The sequence below is a fragment of the Sphaerodactylus townsendi genome, linkage group LG17, assembly GCF_021028975.2.
Source record: "Sphaerodactylus townsendi isolate TG3544 linkage group LG17, MPM_Stown_v2.3, whole genome shotgun sequence".
NCBI classification, from domain to species: domain Eukaryota; kingdom Metazoa; phylum Chordata; class Lepidosauria; order Squamata; family Sphaerodactylidae; genus Sphaerodactylus; species Sphaerodactylus townsendi.
The window spans coordinates 1,929,622-1,950,000 of NC_059441.1; positions in this window are offsets into that span (position 1 = coordinate 1,929,622).

Genomic DNA, 20,379 nt, shown 5'->3' on the forward strand with positions numbered 1-20,379 from the left:
GGGCATGTCAGGTTGAGAGAGGGGGACTGGCCCAAAGTCACCCAGCGAGTTTCCACGGCAGGGTGGAGATTCGAACCTGGGCCTCTAAACACTACAGCACACTGGTTCTCTAGTGGCATCAAATGACTAGCTGTATTTACGTTCTGGCTGTTCTGCATGGACCCTTCCCCCTCTCCCCACCTTATACTCATGGGCCTCCTTGCCACAACATTTCTGGCCACGGGCCTGGTTTTATCGTCTCTTGCTCATATCTCTTCCTGTCCCTCGTAGCCTCTTTAGAACAAAAGTAATTTTAGCTTTTCATTGGTCTGCAATTAATTAGTTAATATCACTTTGGAGCCTCTTCAAAGACCCGTCTGGAAGAACCCTGCAGAGCTGCCAGCCTTCCCCGGCCCCCTCCCAACCCGGCCCCGTGCTGGGGAGATCTGTGGGTATACAGATGTGAGTGCGTCTGGGTAATTGTCTTAAGAAATTCAAGGTTGAAGAGAAGCATTCTAATTAATCTCTTAGCTTTGCTGGTTGGGATCAAAGCAGCTGGCAACTGGGGGCGATTCTGCACATGAGTAAAATAGGTTCGACCCAGTTCCCTGAGAAGGGTACTGACCTAGGTCGAAGCCATTGTTGTTCCCCATTGCAACCGGCTTGATCCCAGCTCAGAGGGCGGAATCATCCTCTGCCTCTTCGCCGCTCCGTTCCGATTGGCTACTGTTCTACGGCCATGTTCCGTCTATCCCCACACACGTTATAAAAAAACTGCCACAGGAATGGAGGGACGAAGGTGGCATTTTTTGATTGGCCAGCTGTACGCATGCCCGAAACACTCAGCTGTGATTTGCTGAATGGGGGACTCCTGGCACCAGAGATTCCGCACTTCACTGGAATCGAGCTGAGTTCGAGCGTGGTTCCCTGAAAAAGTAGTAGTTCCCAACTGGAGTCAGAAATTTGACCGTTACACGGGGCGAAGCTGGTGCAAAACCACGTCGATCCCAGTGGTTGTGCGGAGCACTTAGGTCGAACGCAGCTCAAACTTAGATTGATAACGCAAGTGCGGAATCGACCATGGCTGAGCATCACCTTGTGGCTTGTTCAAGTGAAACCACATTCTGGCACAAATCCGATCGCATTCTTTTTGGGCTACCCGTCAAGGGCCAGCAACCCTTTGGAGGTTCAAGGGGCAGGGCCGATCGAGGTCACATGATGCTGAGAGATCGCTTCCAGTTGTGTCACCAGAAGTGATGTCACATGCCGTTGAGCTGCTCCAGCAGTCCTCCAAAGCTCTATGGTACAATTAGGCAGCAGTGGGTTACGAGGGGTATCTGTAGTCGAGGTGGCCGTGTTTCAACCCGATTGTTGGCATACTCTTCAAAACAATCAAAAGAAAGTTCGGTGGCTGAACTGCCCTCGTTGCAATATTCACGGGTCCTATCCCGCTGACCTACCAAATGCAACCAACAGATCTTCTCCCTCCAAACAGCAATGGAAATCATTATCTAATCCAAAATGCCTGTTGGGGAAAAATCAGTCAGAGAGCCTTTAGATAATACTTTTATGACTGTGACTGACTTCCTGCAGCAAGGCATTCCAGAGATCCCAGACCCACACATCAACTGCTGACATAGTGTGTAGAGTTCACAAGCCTTTATTGGCATAAAATAAACATACAAAATCAGCATACAAAATTTGCCCATTATTGCTCACAATTATAGACACTGGTACTAAAATACTAAATACTAAAATATATACATGGTCCTTCTGTAACTATAGGACATTCCTTCAGCTAAGTTAACTCACTTAAACGTCATCGGATACTGACAGAAGCTAGAAAAATTACTGCTGGCTATATGTGGTCATAATACATAGACATTGGTTGGTATTCATCTAGACTTACGTCTATTATTGTTAGCAGAAATTTTGCTACATTCTCACACACTGTGGGATCAAAATGTTGTTCAAAAAAAGCATAGGTATCTTAAAAGAGCATCAGTTAGATTGTTATACAGAAATGGGATAAGTGCAGATACGTTAGCGTGACATTCCTGATTTTTGCAAACCTTACACAATAGAAAGAGGGTATGATCGAAAGTGTCTCCACCTGACTGACCCGCATATTGCATGGACATAGCCTCCCTCTGTTTATCAATTTGTTGATATCTGCCATAGAAGCAGCTTATAGAAGGCATTAGCAGATTGAATCTTGGCCAGTAAGTTAAAGCTCATAACTTCTTAATTTAGGGGTTGGTGATCCACTGTAAATAATTGGCCATGTGTCCTTGTTCCAATTGGAATAAGCAAGGGGTCAGGGGAGACACGTTTTCCTCGCAGGCTGTTACTCATATCCACGAATACTCTTGTTCTAATAGCTTAGTTTTCAAGCAGCTATATGCTTCTGATAGGGAAAGAGGGACTAACGACTCTAATGAAAAGCCAAGAGTGTTGATTTTTCCCTCAACTAGTTTCAGCCACCTAGAATTTGCATAGTCGGAAAGCATGAGGTGTAACAAACTGGAGTGATCCTGCAAATAGTGGATACGTAGCCAGTATCTGACAGTTCTCAGCCAGGCCATCGTGGCATATGATATTTGCCCGAGTTCTAAAGACATAGTGTGTAACAGACTTCCCTCTGTGATGCACCTCTGAAGATGCCAGCCACAGAGGCAGGCAAAACGTTAGGAACAAGATCCACCAGACCACGGCCACACAGCCCAGAAAACCCACCAGAACCAGTTGAATCCGGCCGTGAAAGCCTTCGACAATACATTGCTGAGCACTGTTTTCGGAAAGAGTGCTCAGGACAGAGGTCTGGGGAAGGAGGCCAGTTAATTATTGGGGCTGAAAGGAGAGGGAGGGTGTTATCCCCATTCTGGATCTGCACCCAAAGTATCTACTTAACCCCTTGCGACCCAGAGATCTCTAATGCTAGGCATGGGGTCAGCTTGGTGTCGTGGTTAACCTGTCAGACTAGGATCTGGGAAACCCAGGTTCAAACCCCCAGATCCCCTGCTCTGCCACAGAAGCTCGCTGAGCGATCTTGGCCCGTCATATGCTTTCAGCCTCGCCTACCTCACAGGCTGTTGTTGCGAGGATAAAACAGAAGAGAGGGGAACGACGTAACCAGTGGTGGGATTCGGCCGGTTCTGCACCACTTCGGCAGAACCGGTTGTTAAAATGGTGCTTGTATACAATTAGCTGTTAAATTATTTGAAGCCCACCACCGGAACCGGTTGTTAAATTATTTGAATCCCACCGCTGGATGTAACCCACTCTGGATCGCCACTGGGGAGAAAGGTTGGGATATAAATGAAGCAGAGAAATTCCTGCTGGGATTTTTGACTCCTGTAGTTCATTCTTTAAACATGGTGTGGGATCTGCACCGTCCTGCGCATTTCTCTGGCCGCCATCCTCTCATGACCTGTCCCTACAAAAATTCTCAGGGACACCCCCACCCCACAATTCTGGAATCCTTCCTAAAATTTGCTTGTTTTCCTCGCGTTGCTCTGACAGGTAATCCTTACACCTGTAGTGACAAATGCATCTGTCAGCTGCTCACAGTGACCTACGGAGAGGGATATGGGGACGGGGTGGTGGTGGGGGGGTAGTGAGAAACAGGAAGGAGGCCAGGGGGAGAATTAGAGCAGGAGGTGGCAGGAATGCCCTACCCCTTTGCCCGCCTGCTAGCAAGAGACCCAGTAGTGACTTTGCCTTTATTATGGAGAGCCAGCTCTCCCTTCTGTCTGCTTGTTTCCTAATTGCTGGTCTTGTAAATTGCCTGATTTATGGCTCCGTTCATCAGTTCTGGCCCTGGGGTATAACATACTTTCCCTTCTAGGCTGGGAAGAGGAGAACGAATTAACAATCCTGCTGTAGGTTCAATAAGGAGTCGAGTGTTTGGGGATCTTTATTGGGCGGCTTGTGCCAAGATCTGCCGCTGCTGCCTCTCTCTCTCTCTCTCTCTCTCTCTCTCTCTCTCTCTCTCTCTCTCTTTTCACCCCCTTGCATTTCATTGGGTTTCATCGGCAGCCTCTTTCCCTTGTCCCGGGCAGCAGCTGTCTCAGAGATGCTCAATCACAAGGGCAGTCTTTGAAGTGTCCTACAAGAACAGCCGCCCCAAGAGCTCCTTGGTTTCACAGCCATGTCGCTGCAAACTTGGCACCGGAGCCAAGTCCTTGAAAGATGGCTTTTTGTAAAGGGAGAGTCTGGGGGGGGGCAAGGGGGGAGTGATCTGCTTGAATCCTGATGCTTTGCTGAAGGAGAACAGGGACAGAGAGAGGAGGACGGGGGAAGCCCAGCTTGCTGGCACTTGAGGTACTGTAGCAGTGGTGGCGAACCTATGGCACTCAGAGCCCTCTCTGTGGGCACGTACAGAGTTCCTCCCCCACATCTAGGCTGGCCTGGGGCGCTGGGCTCGATTATTAGCATTAAACCTAAGACCTAGTTTTGGGAAAAGCAGTGTAGGTAACCCTGTTAAGCGCTGTTAAACACTACTGATTTTCATGGGAAGAATGAAAGCGTGATCCTTTACCTGGGAGTAAGCTCAGTTGCTGGCAATAGGGCTTGCTTCTGAGTAAACCCTCCTAGGGTCATGATTCACCCGTTGGAAGTGTTGCACGGTTGCTTCAAAGCAAAGCCACCGACTACCACCAAGTTTACTCCCGAGTAACGCACGCTTTGGAGCCAACCATTTTTTCTAAACTAAAACCTCAGTATTCAGGTTAAATTGCCATGTTGGCACTTTGCAATAAATAAGTGGGTTTTGGGTTGCAATTTGGGCACTCGGTCTCGAAAAGGTTCGCCATCGCTGTACTACAGGGAGCACGAAGCACCAAATCAGTCACCAGAGAACCCAGAAATGGGACTGCTTCATACCCTTGGAGCAGTGGCTCTTAAGCTTAACGTCTCTGTGGTGGTTGGAAGTGAGTCACAGCCGACGTATGGACGGCAACCCTGTAAAGATTTCAAAGGCAAGAGATGTTCAGAGGTGGTTTGCTCTTGGCTTTCTCTGCATAGCAACCTTGGAGTTCCTTGGTGATTCAGGCGGGAAATCAATATAATTAAATAAATCTTTTGTTTACGTACTTTGCCACATTTTAATTTTTTCCCATCTGCCTTTTAACTGTTGTTGCTGAGGGGAGCGGGGAGAATGCAAATAGGTATTGCCGAAGGCTTTCACAACTGGAATCAACCGGCTGTTCTGGGTTTTCTGGGCTGTGTGGCCGTGGTCAGGTAGTTTCTCTCCGACATCTTGCTGTGACATACCTCGGAAGATGGCAGCCATCAGTGGAAGGCAGGGGCGTACCGCCCAGGGGGACATACGGGGTCAAATGTCCACAGGCTGCAGCCACTTAGTCACGTGCCCCCCCGAAAATCACCCCCACACCTCTACCCCCTGGTCCGTGCACTGATTTCAAGATGTGGGTGAAACATCAGGAGCAAAAACTACCAGACCTTGGCCACACTGCCCAAAACCCCCACAACAGCTAAGTTGCAAATACTTTGTAACATGTGCTATAAGAGAGATGATGATGATATTATATTATATTATATTATATTATTTTATTTTATTATTTTATTATCTTATTATCTTATTATTTAATATACCGCCCCATCCCCGAAGGGCTCTGGGCGGTGTACAACATAAAATAGTATATATAAAATCAGCATGAATATAATTTCCATAAATACACTTAAAACAGTAATTGTTTTATTGATGAGTTAGATGGCTCATTCTCTGGGGATCAGAGTGATGTATAAATCTCCAGGGAGGGAAGGAATCACATTAGAACTGCAGGCAGCATTTTAGGGACAAGGGTGACCCCAGGGGGTTGAGGATTAACAAGGATTCAAACAAGTTCTTGGAAGACCTTGGACTGAACCGTCCCCTTTATTATAGAGGCTCATTTAATTATTTACTAGAAGCCCTCAGCCAGAGAACTGGCTGGTTAGGTCCGATCGATATGTGAAATTCAGTCCCACTGCTCCTTGGCCCTGAAAGACCTCTAGGGTTACTAGGTCACAGAGCTGGAGTGACAGCCAAGAGTTTTGGGGAGTGTGAGCGTTCGAAAGTCAAGTAGAGAAGCTCTTCCATGGTCTAAGCTTCTGAACAATTTGGTTCAGCCAGGTGCAACTGAACTACGGTGGGGTGTTTAACTTTGGTACTCATGAAGCTCGAGTAAGTTAAAAAGGGAAGAAGAGTTTTGGATTTATACCCCACCTGTCTCTCCTGTAAGGAGACTCAAGGTGGCTTACAAGTTTCTTTCTCTTCCTGTCCCCACAACAGACACCTTGTGAGGCAGGTGGGACTGAGAGAGTTCTGAGAGAACTGTGACTAGCCCAAGGTCCAATAATAATAATTCTTCTTCTTCTTCTTCTTCTTCTTCTTCTTCTTCTTCTTCTTCTTCTTCTTCTTCTTCTTCTTCTTCTTCTTCTTCTTCTTCTTCTTCTTCTTCTTCTTCTTCTTCTTCTTCTCCTTCTTCTTCTCCTTCTCCTTCTCCTTCTCCTTCTCCTTCTCCTTCTCCTTCTCCTTCTCCTTCTCCTTCTCCTTCTCCTTCTCCTTCTCCTTCTCCGCTAATCTCCCTTCCCTCATCAGAATCTCTGTAAGCTCCACCTCCAAAATCTCCCACCTGGAGATGACAGTAGTACTTTAGAAAGTAGGGATCTTAACCCTGCTCTTCCTTCCCTGCACAGGATACAGATGGAGGATAAATACAGGCATGAGTTTCTAGGTTGCAGCCTCTCCCTCCTTCCCCACTCCATGGTTTAATATGGCCTCTTCTACTCTTACTGTGTCTGGGATTGATACAAGTTTTTTCCTTCCCAGTCATGGCCAGAGTGTAGCCAGGAGAGAAGTTTTATTAACTTGGGTAGCCCTCTGTGCCAACTGCATTAACTGCATCGGCTCTTAGTGGCAACCTGACATAGAAGATACGCTCCAGTTAGAAAGGAAATGAAGGCTGCTCCATAGGGCAAAGCACCAAGAGGAGGAAACCGTTGAGAAGCACAAAGTGGGTCACTTATGTCAGTAACAACTTTGTGAGAGGCCAGCTTCATGTCAGTCACGATGAAATAGCTACACAGAAGAGAGACGATAAAGAAGAAGAAGAAAGAAAGAAGAAGAAGAAGAAGATGGAGGCGGAGAAGGAGAAGGAGAAGCCAGCTTCATGTCAGTCACAATGAAATAGCTACACAGAAGAGAGATGATAAAGAAGAAGAAGAAGAAGAAGAAGAAGAAGAAGAAGAAGAAGAAGATGATGATGATGATGATGATGATGATGATGATGGAGGAGAGGCCAGCTTCATGTCAGTCATGATGAAATAGCTACACAGAAGAGAGATGATGAAGAAGAGGAAGAAGAAGAAAAAGAAGAAGAAGAAGATGGAGGAGGAGAAGGAGAGGCCAGCTTCATGTCAGTCATGATGAAATCGCTACACAGAAGAGAGACAATGAAGAAGAAGAGGAAGAGGAAGAAGAAGAAGAAGAAGAAGAAGAAGAAGAAGAAGAAGAAGAAGAAGAAGAAGAAGAAGAAGAAGAAGAAGAAGAAGAAGAAGAAGATGATGATGATGATGATGATGCAGGAGGAGGAGAGGCCAGCTTCATGTCAGTCATGATGAAATAGCTACACAGAAGAGAGATGATGAATTAGAAGAAGAAGAAGAAGAAGAAGAAGAAGAAGAAGAAGAAGAAGACGACGACGATGATGATGATGATGATGATGATGATGATGATGGAGGAGGAGGAGAGGCCAGCTTCATGTCGGTCATGATGAAATAGCTACACAGAAGAGAGACGATGAAGAAGAAGAGGAAGAGGAGGAGGAAGAAGAAGAAGAAGAAGAAGAAGAAGATGATGATGATGATGCAGGAGGAGGAGAGGCCAACTTCATGTCAGTCATGATAAAATAGCTACACAGAAGAGAGATGAAGAAGAAGAAGAAGGAGGAGGAGGAGGAGGAGGAGGAGGAGGAGAAGGAGAGGCCAACTTCATGTCAGTCATGATAAAATCGCTACACAGAAGAGAGATGATGAAGAAGAAGAGGAAGAGGAAGAAGAAGAAGAGGAAGAAGAAGAAGATGATGATGATGATGATGATGCAGGAGGAGGAGAGGCCAGCTTCATGTCAGTCATGATGAAATAGCTACACAGAAGAGAGACGATGAAGAAGAAGAAGAAGAAGAAGAAGAAGAAGAAGATGATGATGATGATGATGATGATGATGATGATGATGATGAAGGAGGAGGAGGAGGAGGAGGAGGAGAGGCCAGCTTCATGTCGGTCATGATGAAATAGCTACACAGAAGAGAGACGATGGAGGAGGAGGAGGAGGAGGAGGAGGTGGTGGTGGTGTTGGTGGTGGTGGTGGTGAAGGAGGAGGAGGAGGAAGAGGAGGAGGAGGAGGAGAGGCCAGCTTCATGTCAGTCACGATGCAATAACTATACAGAGGAGAGTTTCGGAAGACCTCTGCTGGATGAAAAGAAAGCTCCCTCCAACCCAGGAAGGAAGTGAATAAACAAACACGTCTCTTCCAGTCAAACCGTTAACTGAAGATGCTGTGATTGGAACCCGGGCCCTTTTGGAGTCCATTCTCTGCCCCTAAACTCCAACCCGCCTGTCTTTCCTTCCAACCTCTGCTCAGCTTTCAGAGTTGGAAAACAACAACAAAAGCTCATTTTTTAAAGGTTTTTTTTAAAACATATATTTAGGAAGGTCACCGCAGGGAAGCTGTTTGAGAGGCATTTCTGGAGGAGCAGCGTTTCAGACCAGTAATTACTAGGCCAGCTGAAAAGAGACTGTTTTCCAGGTGCCGCACGCTGGAGGCACAGATGAGCCTCAGTGACTTTGCAATGAGAATCAACAGTCCCAGGTCCCCGAGCAGAACCTTGGAAAACAAGGGCGAACGGCAGTCGGGAATGAGTGCCGCCGTCTTCTGCAATCCTTCCTGTTTCCCAGGGGCAGGCCTGGTTTTCTGAAACATCCATGTTTTGTTTCATTCCTGTGTATTTGGGTTGTCATTCTGCCCATTTCAGTCCTCTCCCCAGGGCTGAAAGACGTTACATTTTCGAGTGAGAAAGTGGAGGCACTGGCGTAATGCCCATTGGGCAAGGTGGGCAGCTGCCCAGGGCATCACCTTGTGGGGGGCATCAAAATGCTGGGTTCGTTTTTGGGTATTTTAGTGGTTTTCCATTTTTGGCCTGCAGGGGGCGCAGTTTTTAGGCTAGCGGCACCAAAATTTCAGCGTATCATCGGGAGAATGTCCTTATGCTACCCCCCCCCCCAAGTTTGGTGAGGTTTGGTTCAGGGAGTCCAAAGTTACGGACTCCCAAAGGGGGTGCCCCTATCCCCCATTGTTTCCAATGGGAGCTAATAGGAGATGGGGGCTACAGTTTTGAGGGTCCATAATTTTGGCCCCCCCTGAACCAAACTGCACCAAACTTGGGGGGTATCATTAGGGCAGTCTCCTGATAATATGCTGAAGTTTTGGTGCTGATATGTCTAAAAATGCACCCCCTGCAGGTACCAATGTTCTGGTGCAAAAAAATTGGTCGTGGTGGAGTGGCCGCCCATGGGGGGGGGGCATCCAACTCAGGTTTTGCCCAGGGCTATAGTTTGCCCGGGGCTGCCTCGTTACGCCCCTGTGTGGAGGCCTCTGCGTTGGGAAATATCTGGGGATTTCAGAGGTGGAAGGCAAGGGTTGGGGGCGGGAGGGGACGTCAATGGGGTCTAATGCCATAGAGTCCACCTTCCAAAGCGACCAGTTGCTCCAGGTGAACCGTCACCTGGAGATCAGTTGTTATCCCGGAAGATCTCCAGCTGCCGCCTGGAGGTTGGCCACCCCACGTCTTGTCTCAGGCTCATGTATCAATCGATTCGCGTGAATGCTAAAACTCTAGGAGCAGCAGTGGCGTAGTGGCAAACAGCAGATGCGCTCTAATCTGGAGGAACCGGGTTTGATTCCCCGCTCTGCCGCCTGAGCGGTGGAGGCTTATCTGGGGAACCAGGTTAGCTTGTGCACTCCAACGCGTGACCTTGGGCTAGTCACAGTTCTTCAGAGCTCTCTCAGCCCCACCCACCTCACAGGGAGCTCGTTGCGGGGGGGAGGGAGGAGTTTGTAAGCCACCTTGAGTCTCCTTACAGGAGAGAAAGGGGGGATACTTCCAAACTCTTCTACTTTATGTGCTTGTGCTGTGGGTGGCCAAAGGCACTTCCCTTGTAGAAAGGAAGAACGCTCCTTGCTCTGAGACTGAGGTTTTCAACAACAGCACAGTCCCTTCGGACCCCCTGCAGCCGTGGAGTTGATTAATAGTGCTGATGAGCCACAGTGAGCAGGAAGCGCCATCAGGGGTATAGGAGGGCAGAAACCAGCAGGAGGCTCAGTCGCTTTTAGCCGGAGCGATTTCCCCTTCCCACCCCATTTCCACTGGAGCTGACAAACGTCTCACTCCGGTCTGGCGTGAGCACATGGAAAGGAGCGTGATGCGAGGGCTGCAGGCTTGCCGGTAGCCTGCGGGCAGCCCTCTGGCGCAAGTCACTTTGGGAGCCGAACAGCCAGATCCGCACTTTGCAGAACACGTGTTCCTGATCTGCCACACGCGGCCCAGGGAAGGGGATGCTGAGGGGCAGGATGGCTAGCAGGATGGCAGCGAACATCTGGTGAACCCCGTGCCTTGGTTTGAAATAGGGAGCGTGCAGGTTTTTATTTTCCAGACCAGATGAACAAAAGTCAGTTTGTGGATGGCTCAAGGTGGATCTCACCCACTTTTCTGTAGAACAGGGGTCTTCAAACTATGGTCCTCCAGATGTTCATGGACTACAATTCCCATCAGCCCCTGCCAGCATGGCCAGATGGTAGGGCTCATGGGAATTGTAGTCTATGAACAGCTGGAGGGCCATAGTTTGAAGACCCCTGCTGTAGAAGAAGAAGAAGAAGAAGAAGAAGAAGAAGAAGAAGAAGAAGAAGAAGAAGAAGAAGAAGAAGAAGAAGAAGAAGAAGAAGAAGAAGAAGAAGAAGAAGAAGGGAGGAGGAGGAGGAGGAGGAGGAGGAGGTGGAGTTTGGATTTATACCCTCCCTTTATCTCCTGTAGGGGACTCAAATCTCCTTTCCCTCCCTCCCCCACAACAAACACCCTGTGAGGTGGGTGGGGCTGAGAGAGCTCTGAAGAACTGTGACTAGCTCAAGGTCACCCAGCTGGCATGTGTTGGAGTGCACAAGCCAATCCAGTTCCCCAGATAAGCCTCCACAGCTCAAGCGGCAGAGCAGGGAATCAAACCCGGTTCTCCAAATTACAGTGCGCCTGGTCTTAACCACTTCACCACCCTGGCCCTCTGGGCCCCATGGCCCCACGGAGACTCCTCCCCTCCCCAAACCTTGTCCTCACCAGGCCCCACTCCCAAATCTCCAGGAATTTCCCAATCCAGAGTTGGCAACCATCCCTCCCTTGGCTGAAAGGAATCTAATCTAGAAAGGAAGCTAATCTAGTTCATCAGATATGCCTCCACAGCTTAAATGGCAGAGCGGGGAATCAAACCCGGTTCTCCAGATTAGAGTGCACCTGCTCTTAACCACTACGCCACGCTGGCTCTTGCAGCCTCTCCCATGTGTCTGTTTTTTTGGTCCAGGACAGGTTCCTGCTCCCCACTGCAGCTGTCAAAAAGGGTGTTTTCTCTCACTGCAGCAGAAAAGCTGTTGCATGCCAACCCGTTATGTTTTTGATAGACAAAGCTGGGTCAATAAGTAGTGCGCCTGCTCACCTGGATGAACCACGCTAGCCCAATCTTGTCAGAGCTTACAAACGAAGCAGGGTCAGCCCTGGTTGGTACTTGGCTGGGAGCCCACCAAAGAAGTCCAGGGTTGGTTTGCAGAGGCAGCCAATGGCAAAACCATCTCTGAACATCTCTTGCTTTGAAAAAATATTCCCTTAGCACAGAGGTCTGCAACCTGTGGCTCTCCAGATGTTCATGGACTACAAATCCCAACTGGCCATGCTGGCAGGGGCTGATGGGAACTGTAGTCCACGAACATCTGGAGAGCCGCAGGTTGCAGACCCCTGCCTTAGCACAATATCCAACGAACAGGTAGATGCAGCGAAACCTCTGTAGTGAGGAAGACTGCTGTTGAAGCAGGTCTTCATTTTAGGAGGCCCTGCTTTAAATGACCCAAGGACCCGGACTCCGTCTCGTTCCATCCCCAAGAACTCTCTGCCTAGGGCAGGGGTCTGCAACCTGCGGCTCTCCAGATGTTTATGGACTACAATTCCCACCAGCCCCTGCCATTGGCCATTGTAGTCCATGAACATCTGGAGAGCCGCAGGTTGCAGACCCCTAGGGGACTGGTCGCTATACGGATGCCGTGCAGACCCCTAGGGGACAGGTCGCTATATGGATGCAATGCATTTACCGACAGATGCATCTGAGAAAAAAAAATGTCCCGTAATCAATCTGTTAGTCTTTAAGGTGCCACAAGGTTGTCATCATCTGGGGGGTGGGGGGTGGACTAACGCAGCTCAGCCCTCTTTTATTCCTCTCTCTGTGTTGGTGCCCAGCTGGAGGTGGGGCGAGGGGCAGCAGCTGTGGAGCCTGGGCAGGCATCTGGTGAGTAACCTACTATAGATCATGCAACGAGGAGCAGAGTCGGCCTTTGTCCGCAGCCTGTAAGAGAAGCACCCTCCTGGTTCCGAGCATATTAAAAGCTCCCGACTCGAAGCCATACGTGAGACAGTCCAGCCCCCCAGGAAGACCTCCAGCACATGCTTTAAGACCTCGCGTCTCCATTGTTACCGGGCGCCTCCCTTTCTTCATTCATGGGGCAGCTCCCTCCCACCTACTGCGTGAGGCTGAATATGTTCGGGGGGGTCACCCGTCCTCCCGACACACACACCGAAAATCTCTTTTTTCTTCTCCGTCGTTCCGGCAGCAACAAAAGGGGCAGGGAAGAAATTTATATCTCTTCGCCGACTAAAAAAGGGTTGACTTCTCATGGCGTTTGCGAGACCAGCTTTTTAAAAAACCCCACTCAGCTGTCACGGGATCTGTTTATTTACAGCTCTTCGAACATTGTCCGGCTTTTCCCCCCACAAGCATATGTACACAATAGCAAATGAACTGTTGTAGCTGGGAACAAAGGAAGGGCCACTTCTGAAAAGGCAAATGTCTCGAAAGGGCAGAGCTGGGTTTGATAGAGTGCGCGGCGGCCTCACAGACCAAATGGTCCGTCTCCAATAATATCTCCTGGCAAGAATTTCCCACAGGATTTTGTAAGATCTGTGGAATCTGGCCTTTGCAGGATATTAACCGTCCCCATTCCTCCAGACAGCAAGTTTCTGGCCATCACAGGGATGTATACGTTCTCAAATTGAGGAGATATTGAGGAGATATTGAGGAGATAGAAAAAGTGAGGAGATATTGAGGAGATAGAAAAAGTGCAGAGAAGGGCAACAAGGATGATTGAGGGACTGGAGCACCTTCCCTATGAGGAGAGGCTGCAGTGTTTGGGACTCTTTAGTTTGGAGAGGAGACGTCTGAGGGGGGATATGATTGAAGTCTACAAAATTATGCATGGGGTAGAAAATGTTGACAGAGAGACATTTTTCTCTCTTCCTCACAATACTAGAACCAGGGGGCATCCATTGAAAATGCTGGGGGGAAGAATTAGGACTAATCAAAGGAAACACTTCTTCACGCAACGTGTGATTGGTGTTTGGAATATGCTGCCACAGGAGGTGGTGATGGCCACTAACCTGGATAGCTTTAAAAGGGGCTTGGACAGATTTATGGAGGAGAAGTCGATTTATGGCTACCAATCTTGATCCTCCTTGATCTGAGATTGCAAATGCCTTAACAGACCAGGTGATCGGGAGCAACAGCCGCAGAAGGCCTTTGCGTTCACATCCTACATGTGAGCTCCCAAAGGCACCTGGTGGGCCACTGCGAGTAGCAGAGAGCTGGACTAGATGGACTTTGGTCTGATCCAGCTGGCTTGTTCTTATGTTCTTATGTTCAAATACAGCCGTGTCTTGAAATGGTGCTGGGGAGGTTGAATTTCCCTGCCGCACTTAGCTATCTTGTCTTTGCATTCTCCACGGCCCTTGGCTGCGTCGGCCGGAGTTGTGCAGGGGCTACAGAAGGGCCTCCAGCCTTGCCGAATCTGTGGGTTCTTTTGGAATTTTGAAAACAGGAAGTGGGGGCCACCACAACATGGCGGCCTCAAGGAAGGCGGATTCAGTCAACCACCAATCGACTGAAGCCGAATTCCCACTGAAAATTTAATCTAGATACAACCCAGTTTCAAAAGAATCGGCACCTTTTCATCCAGGTTCCAACATCCTCACTGCAGCATGTTTCTAGTGAAGACGTCTAGGCCTGCCCCTTGTGGGGTGCCTGCTGTCAGGGGTGTAATTGATAAGCTAGCAGCACCAAAATTTCAGAGTATCTTTAGGAAACCCTCCTGATGATACCACCCAGGTTTGGTGAAGTTTGGTTCATGGAGGCCAAAGTTATGGACCCTCAAATGTGTAGCCCCCATCTCCTATTAGCTCCCATTGGAAACAATGGGGGATGGGGCACCCCCTTTGGTAGTCCATAGCTTTGGACCCCCTAGACCAAACTTCACAAAACCTGGGTGGTATCAGTAGGAGACCCTCTTGATGTTACCACCCAGGTTTGGTGAAGTTTGGTTCATGGAGGCCAAAGTTATGGACCCTCAAATGTGTAGCCCCCATCTCCTATTGAAGAAGAAGAGGAGGAGGAGGAGGAGGAGGAGGAGGAATTTGGCTTTATACCCCCTTTATCTCCCTCCACCCTGAGAGAGCTCCAAAGAACTGTGTCTCTCCCAAGGTCACCCAGCTGGCTTGTGTTGGAGTGCAGAAGCTAATCTGGTTCAACAGATAAGCCTCCACAGTGGCAGAGCGGGGGAATCAAACCCGGTTCTCCAGATTAGAGTGCACCTGCTCTTAACCACTACACCACACTTGCTCTCTGCTACCATGGGGAGAAGCACTCCTAACTGTCCCATGAATGAAAGAAACTCGTTTGGTGGATACACGTGAGAGAGCCTTTTCAGTGCTAGCCCCATAATTGCAGAACAGCCTCCCCAGGAAGGCGCACCTGGCCCCACTCACTTGCAATCTTTCGGAGGCAGCAAATGATGGTTTTATTTAGGGCTGCATTTTATTGAAGGTGTCCTAAGCCATGGTTTTAAATGTGGGTTGCATGTAGTTCAGTGTACTCTATTTGACATATTTTATTTATATAGCGTGCCATCTTGAGCTCTGGAAGGAAGAAAGGTGGCTGATAAATGCTTTAAACCAATCAACCAACCAACCAATAAATAAATGTTATTTAAGCTTTCTTTTTTTAAAAGGCAAGGAGAGAATGCTGGCTTATAGAGCTCCTTTTCCTTTAACTGTTTCACAAAACAGGGAGTGTTGGCAGAAGCCGGGGTGAAAAGCTGGCCCTGCCAAAATTCCCTTGTGTACGGGCGCTCCCTTTGCATCCGCTCATGCTACAGAAAAGAAGAAATATAAACACATCGCTTCAAAAATGAACATTAAGTGAACAAATGAACAGAAATGAACATTAAGTGAATCCATAGTGTAGGTTGGGACCATAGTGGGTCAGAAAAGGTTCAAGGTTACTTCACTATGGTGAACATACCCATGTGGTCACTTCATCTTGTTTTTTTTTGGGGGGGGGGTGCATGTTATGTACGGCTTCTGTTTAGAAGAAGAAGAAGAGTTTGGATTTATATCCCCCCTTTCTCTTCTGCAGGAGACTCAAAGGGGCTTACAATCTCCTTGCCCTTCCCCCCTCACAACAAACACCCTGTGAGGTAGGTGGGGCTGAGAGAGCTCCGAAGAGCTGTGACTAGCCCAAGGTCACCCAGCTGGCGTGTGTGGGAGGGCACAGGCTAATCTGAATTCCCCAGATAAGCCTCCACAACTCAAGTGGCAGAGCGGGGAATCAAACCCAGTTCCTCCAGATCAGAGTGCACCTGCTCTTAGCCACTGCTCTTAGCCACTGCTCTCTTTCTTTAGTCCCAGATAAGCGTGAAGCCAGGTTCTTAAACATGTCCAGTAAAAAGGGAATTAGTTATATGTTTTAATGGCCTTGCCCGTATTTTTTTTTTAATTAGCCTTCTCCAAGCGGGCACATTGTGTACACTAGCTTAGTATTTGATGTCCTCATATTTAAATGCCTTGCGGGAATCAGAGGAATAACACGCTTCTGTTTTGAGGGAGAGAGGACATCGCGCCAAGAGTTAATGATCTTCTGGGCAGAGTTTTGGAAGAAGGCAGAAGGCACAAAGTGGGCGGGAGCCTTCTGCCTCATGCCAGCATCCAAGAAGCGAATCATTGCTATTCTGGACCACAGAGCTTCCTGGGCTACCCTCGGCCAGACAGGCACTGAGCAGATAATTAAAAGGCATCGGTAGTGTCGAGAGGGTATTAGGAGGCTCCGAAGCCGCTGAACTGGAATTCTTCCTCAATGGACACAGTTAAGAGTCAGAGCTGTAGCCCCATCCTTAAAAATTCTGGACAGGGTGAGGAGCAGTAATAAGACAGGGGTGAACAGAGGCGAAGCAAGGGGGGGCAGCGTCCGATGCACCGTTGCATTCTCCGCCCCTGCCCTGGAACGCCCTCACCACACCCCCACAAGGGCGCGCGCCCAGTGCGTCGCACACCCCCTCGCCCCCTTGGAGGTCTGCCTCTGGTGGTGGATTCTTCACTGCATGAATATAACGTCTTTGGGACGTTATAAGAAGATCTGTTTTGGGGTTTGGGGTTCCTGCAGCACGGGAGAACACAAGCGTTGCCAGCCAAAATGGATCCCCCCCCCTGCCTGCTGCTCAGAGCTCTGGTCAGTTTCAGAGTGGCCATTTCATGTGCCCCAGGGGATTTCACGTGGCGATTCCCCGCGGAGGTTTCCCCTGCTTGCAGCTCATCCATTTCCTACTGCGCTGTAAAAAATAATAATCGATGAATAAAGTTTGTTTAGTCTAGTGCAGCGATGGCGAACCTTTTTGAGACCGAGTGCCCAAATTGCAACCCAAAACCCACTTATTTATTGCAAAGTGCCAACACGACAATTTAACCTGAATTCTGAGGTTTTAGTTTAGAAAAAACAGTTGGCTCCGAGGGGTGCGTTACTCAGGAGTAAGCTTGGTGGTAGTCGGTGGCTTTGCTTTGAAGCAGCCGTGCAACTCTTCCAATGGGTGAATCACAACCCTAGGAGGGTTTACTCAGAAGCAAGCCCCATTGCCAGCAACCGAGCTTACTCCCAGGTAAAGGATTGTGCTTTTGTTCTTTGCATGAAAATCAGTCGGGTTTAGCAGCGCTTAACAGGGTTACCTACACTGCTTCCCCAAAACTAGGTCTTAGGTTTAATACTAATAATTGAGCCCAGCAGCCCAGGCCAGCCTAGATGTAGTGAGGGGGAGGGCACTCTGTTTGCGCGTGCCCACAGAGAGAGCTCTGAGTGCCACCTCTGGCACCCGTGCCATAGGTTCGCCATCACTGCCCTAGTGTTCCCGTACACGTGTAGTTTTTCTGCTTTTTTGAGGGGGCTGTCTGTGAGGCTCCCTCGACACAAATACGTGCCTATTGCAGATTCTCTAATCCAATCGACCCAGCTTTGCAGACATCCCCCTCAAAAAATAACAACAGGAAAATCGACATGTGTACTCGTGCAGTTTTTGTTACTTATGTAGATGCAGCCTCTGGGGTTGCCTTATGAAGAAAGAGATGGAGTGGAGAGAGATATTAACCCCTTCCTTCTCTGGGGCGGGGCCATGTCTCAGTGAGGGCATCTGCTTGCAGAGGGTGCCAAGTTCAGTCCCTGGTGTTGTCAGTTAAAGCGTCTGGCAACAGGTGATGTGAAAGGCCTCTGACTGAGTTCCTGGAGAGCCACTGCTGGTCTCAGTAGAGAGTACTGTCTTGGATGGACCATGGGCCTGATTCAGTGGACCCTTCCGCACACGTGGAATAAAGCACTTTCAATCCACTTTCACAACTGTTTGCAAGTGGGTTTTGCTCTTCTTCACAGTAAAATCCAGCTGCAAAGTGCATTGAAAGGGGATTAAAAGTGCATTAAGGAGCAGCAGTGGCGTAGTGGCTAAGAGCAGTGGCTAAGAGCAGGTGCACTCTGATCTGGAGGAACCGGGTTTGATTCCCAGCTCTGCCGCTTGAGTTGTGGAGGCTTATCTGGGGAATTCAGATTAGCCTGTGCTCTCCCACACACGCCAGCTGGGTGACCTTGGGCTAGTCACAGCTTCTGGGAGCTCTCTCAGCCCCACCCACCTCACAGGGTGTTTGTTGTGAGGGGGGGGAAGGGCAAGGAGATTGTAAGCCCCTTTGAGTCTCCTGTAGGAGAGAAAGGGGGGATATCAACCCAACTCCTCCTCCTCCTCCTCTTCTTCTTCTTCTTCTTCTTCTTCTTCTTCTTCTTCTTCTTCTTCTTCTTCTTCTTCTTCTTCTTCTTCTTCTTCTTCATTATTCTGCATGTGCGGAAGGGGCCAGTGTGAAGCCGCTTCATGCGTTTTTGTGTGTTCCAGCGTTGTTTTCTTGCTGGCAAAAGCCAGGCACCTGAGATTTTTACTGCCGCTGGGCAAAAATGATAGGGATACCCGTGAGCAATACGGGCACTAGTGGAAAGTAAAAGCAACGTTGTTTTTTCTGCGAGGGGAAGAAGCCACGGGAGAAAGGGTTAAAACCCTTTCTTTCCCTCTTGCCTCCCCTGGAAAACAACCACTTTTATAAGAAACTAGGAAGAAATCCTATCAGGTGGCAGTTCACCGCTCAGCATTGTTAGAAGTAAAAGATCAGATCTCTTGCTGTGTCTTTTTAACCATAAAAAGCAGTCCTGGGCTTTGGAGGAGAGTTAGAACATTATTACAAGGAGGAGAAAGCGTTTTCTCCGCTGCAGTGTTCCCCAGAAGAAATCTCACACGTGCAAAGCTGCCATTAGCCGCAGGAGGGGGGAAAGGTGGGTTCCAGTCAGGTACTGTTTTTCCCTCCAGGGTTAATCGCCTGGAGGAGAGCATGAATCTCTGTTTGGGGAAAATGTAAAGGGAAGAAAACTTAAACCTCGCTGCAACAGCGCCGTGCCCCCGCCGATCCGAACCATGCCATATAGCTGTTTTCAAAGGTTGAATTACACCTCGCCGCCGGAGCCAATCACAGATCCCTGATGTGGAGTATAGTTTGAGTCTTATTTAACATGCGGTTGAGGCGCCCAGCGGAGGGACCGTTTCCTGAGATTTGCATTTGCTCTTAAAACAAAACAAACAGAACAAGATGGGTAGAATCTGTTTCTAGGGTCTTCTGCCAGCTTTGGTCTGAAAAGGGGAGTGAATTCTCGAGTGGGTGGAAGAAACTGGAGTTAGCAGGGAAGGGGCTGCAGTCCCACCACTGAACCGGGCTTTGAGGGAGTCCTTCCCCACCTAATGCCTAATCCTTTTAACCAGAGATGACAGGAACTGCGCCGGGGACTTTCAGCATGCAAAACAAACGCTCTGCTACTGAGCTGTAATTTTCCCCGCGAACGGGAGAAGCTGAGCAAAAGAATGCCGTGTGAATATACGAAGCCGGCTTATGGCAAATAAGGCCGTTGGTCCCCGTAGATCAACATTATCTCCCCTGACAGCCAGAAGTTCTCTCTAGATCTTTAAGCACAGATAATGGCTGTCGTGGTGGTGGAAAGCGCCGCCAAGTCGCAGCCAACTTACAGTGGCTCTGTAGGGTTTTCAAGGCGAGAGATTATCAGGAGTAGTTTGCCATTGCCTGCTTCCTCATAACAACCCTCAACTTCCATAATGGTCTCCTGTCCAAGGGCTAACTCTGGTCAACCCTGATTGCTTCCAAAATCTGAAGGTACGAGGCTAGCCGGGCCCAACCAGGGCAAAGCATATTGGCTATTACACTAAGAAGAAGAAGAGTTTGGATTTATATCCCCCCTTCCTCTCCTGCAGGAGACTCAAAGGGGCTGACAATCTCCCTGCCCTTCCCCCCTCACAACAAACACCCTGTGAGGTAGGTGGGGCTGAGAGAGCTCCAAGAAGCTGTGACTAGCCCAAGGTCACCCAGCTGGCGTGTGTGAGAGTGCACAGGCTAATCTGAATTCCCCAGATAAGCCTCCATAGCTCAGGCGGCAGAGCGGGGAATCAAACCCGGTTCCTCCAGATTAGATACACGAGCTCTTAACCTCCTACGGCGCTGCTGCTCCTAAAGCAGTAATTCTCAACTGGATAGTCTTTTAACACAGGAAAACCCGGATATGAATGACTGTTATAGTGCATTTATGCATGCACTATTAAGCCCGTGGCTGTTTGCTTAGCGGTGGGGTTTTTATTTTGTTTACCTAGGGATTCTTCTCCTGTGAAGTTTCCCTAGCTACCAT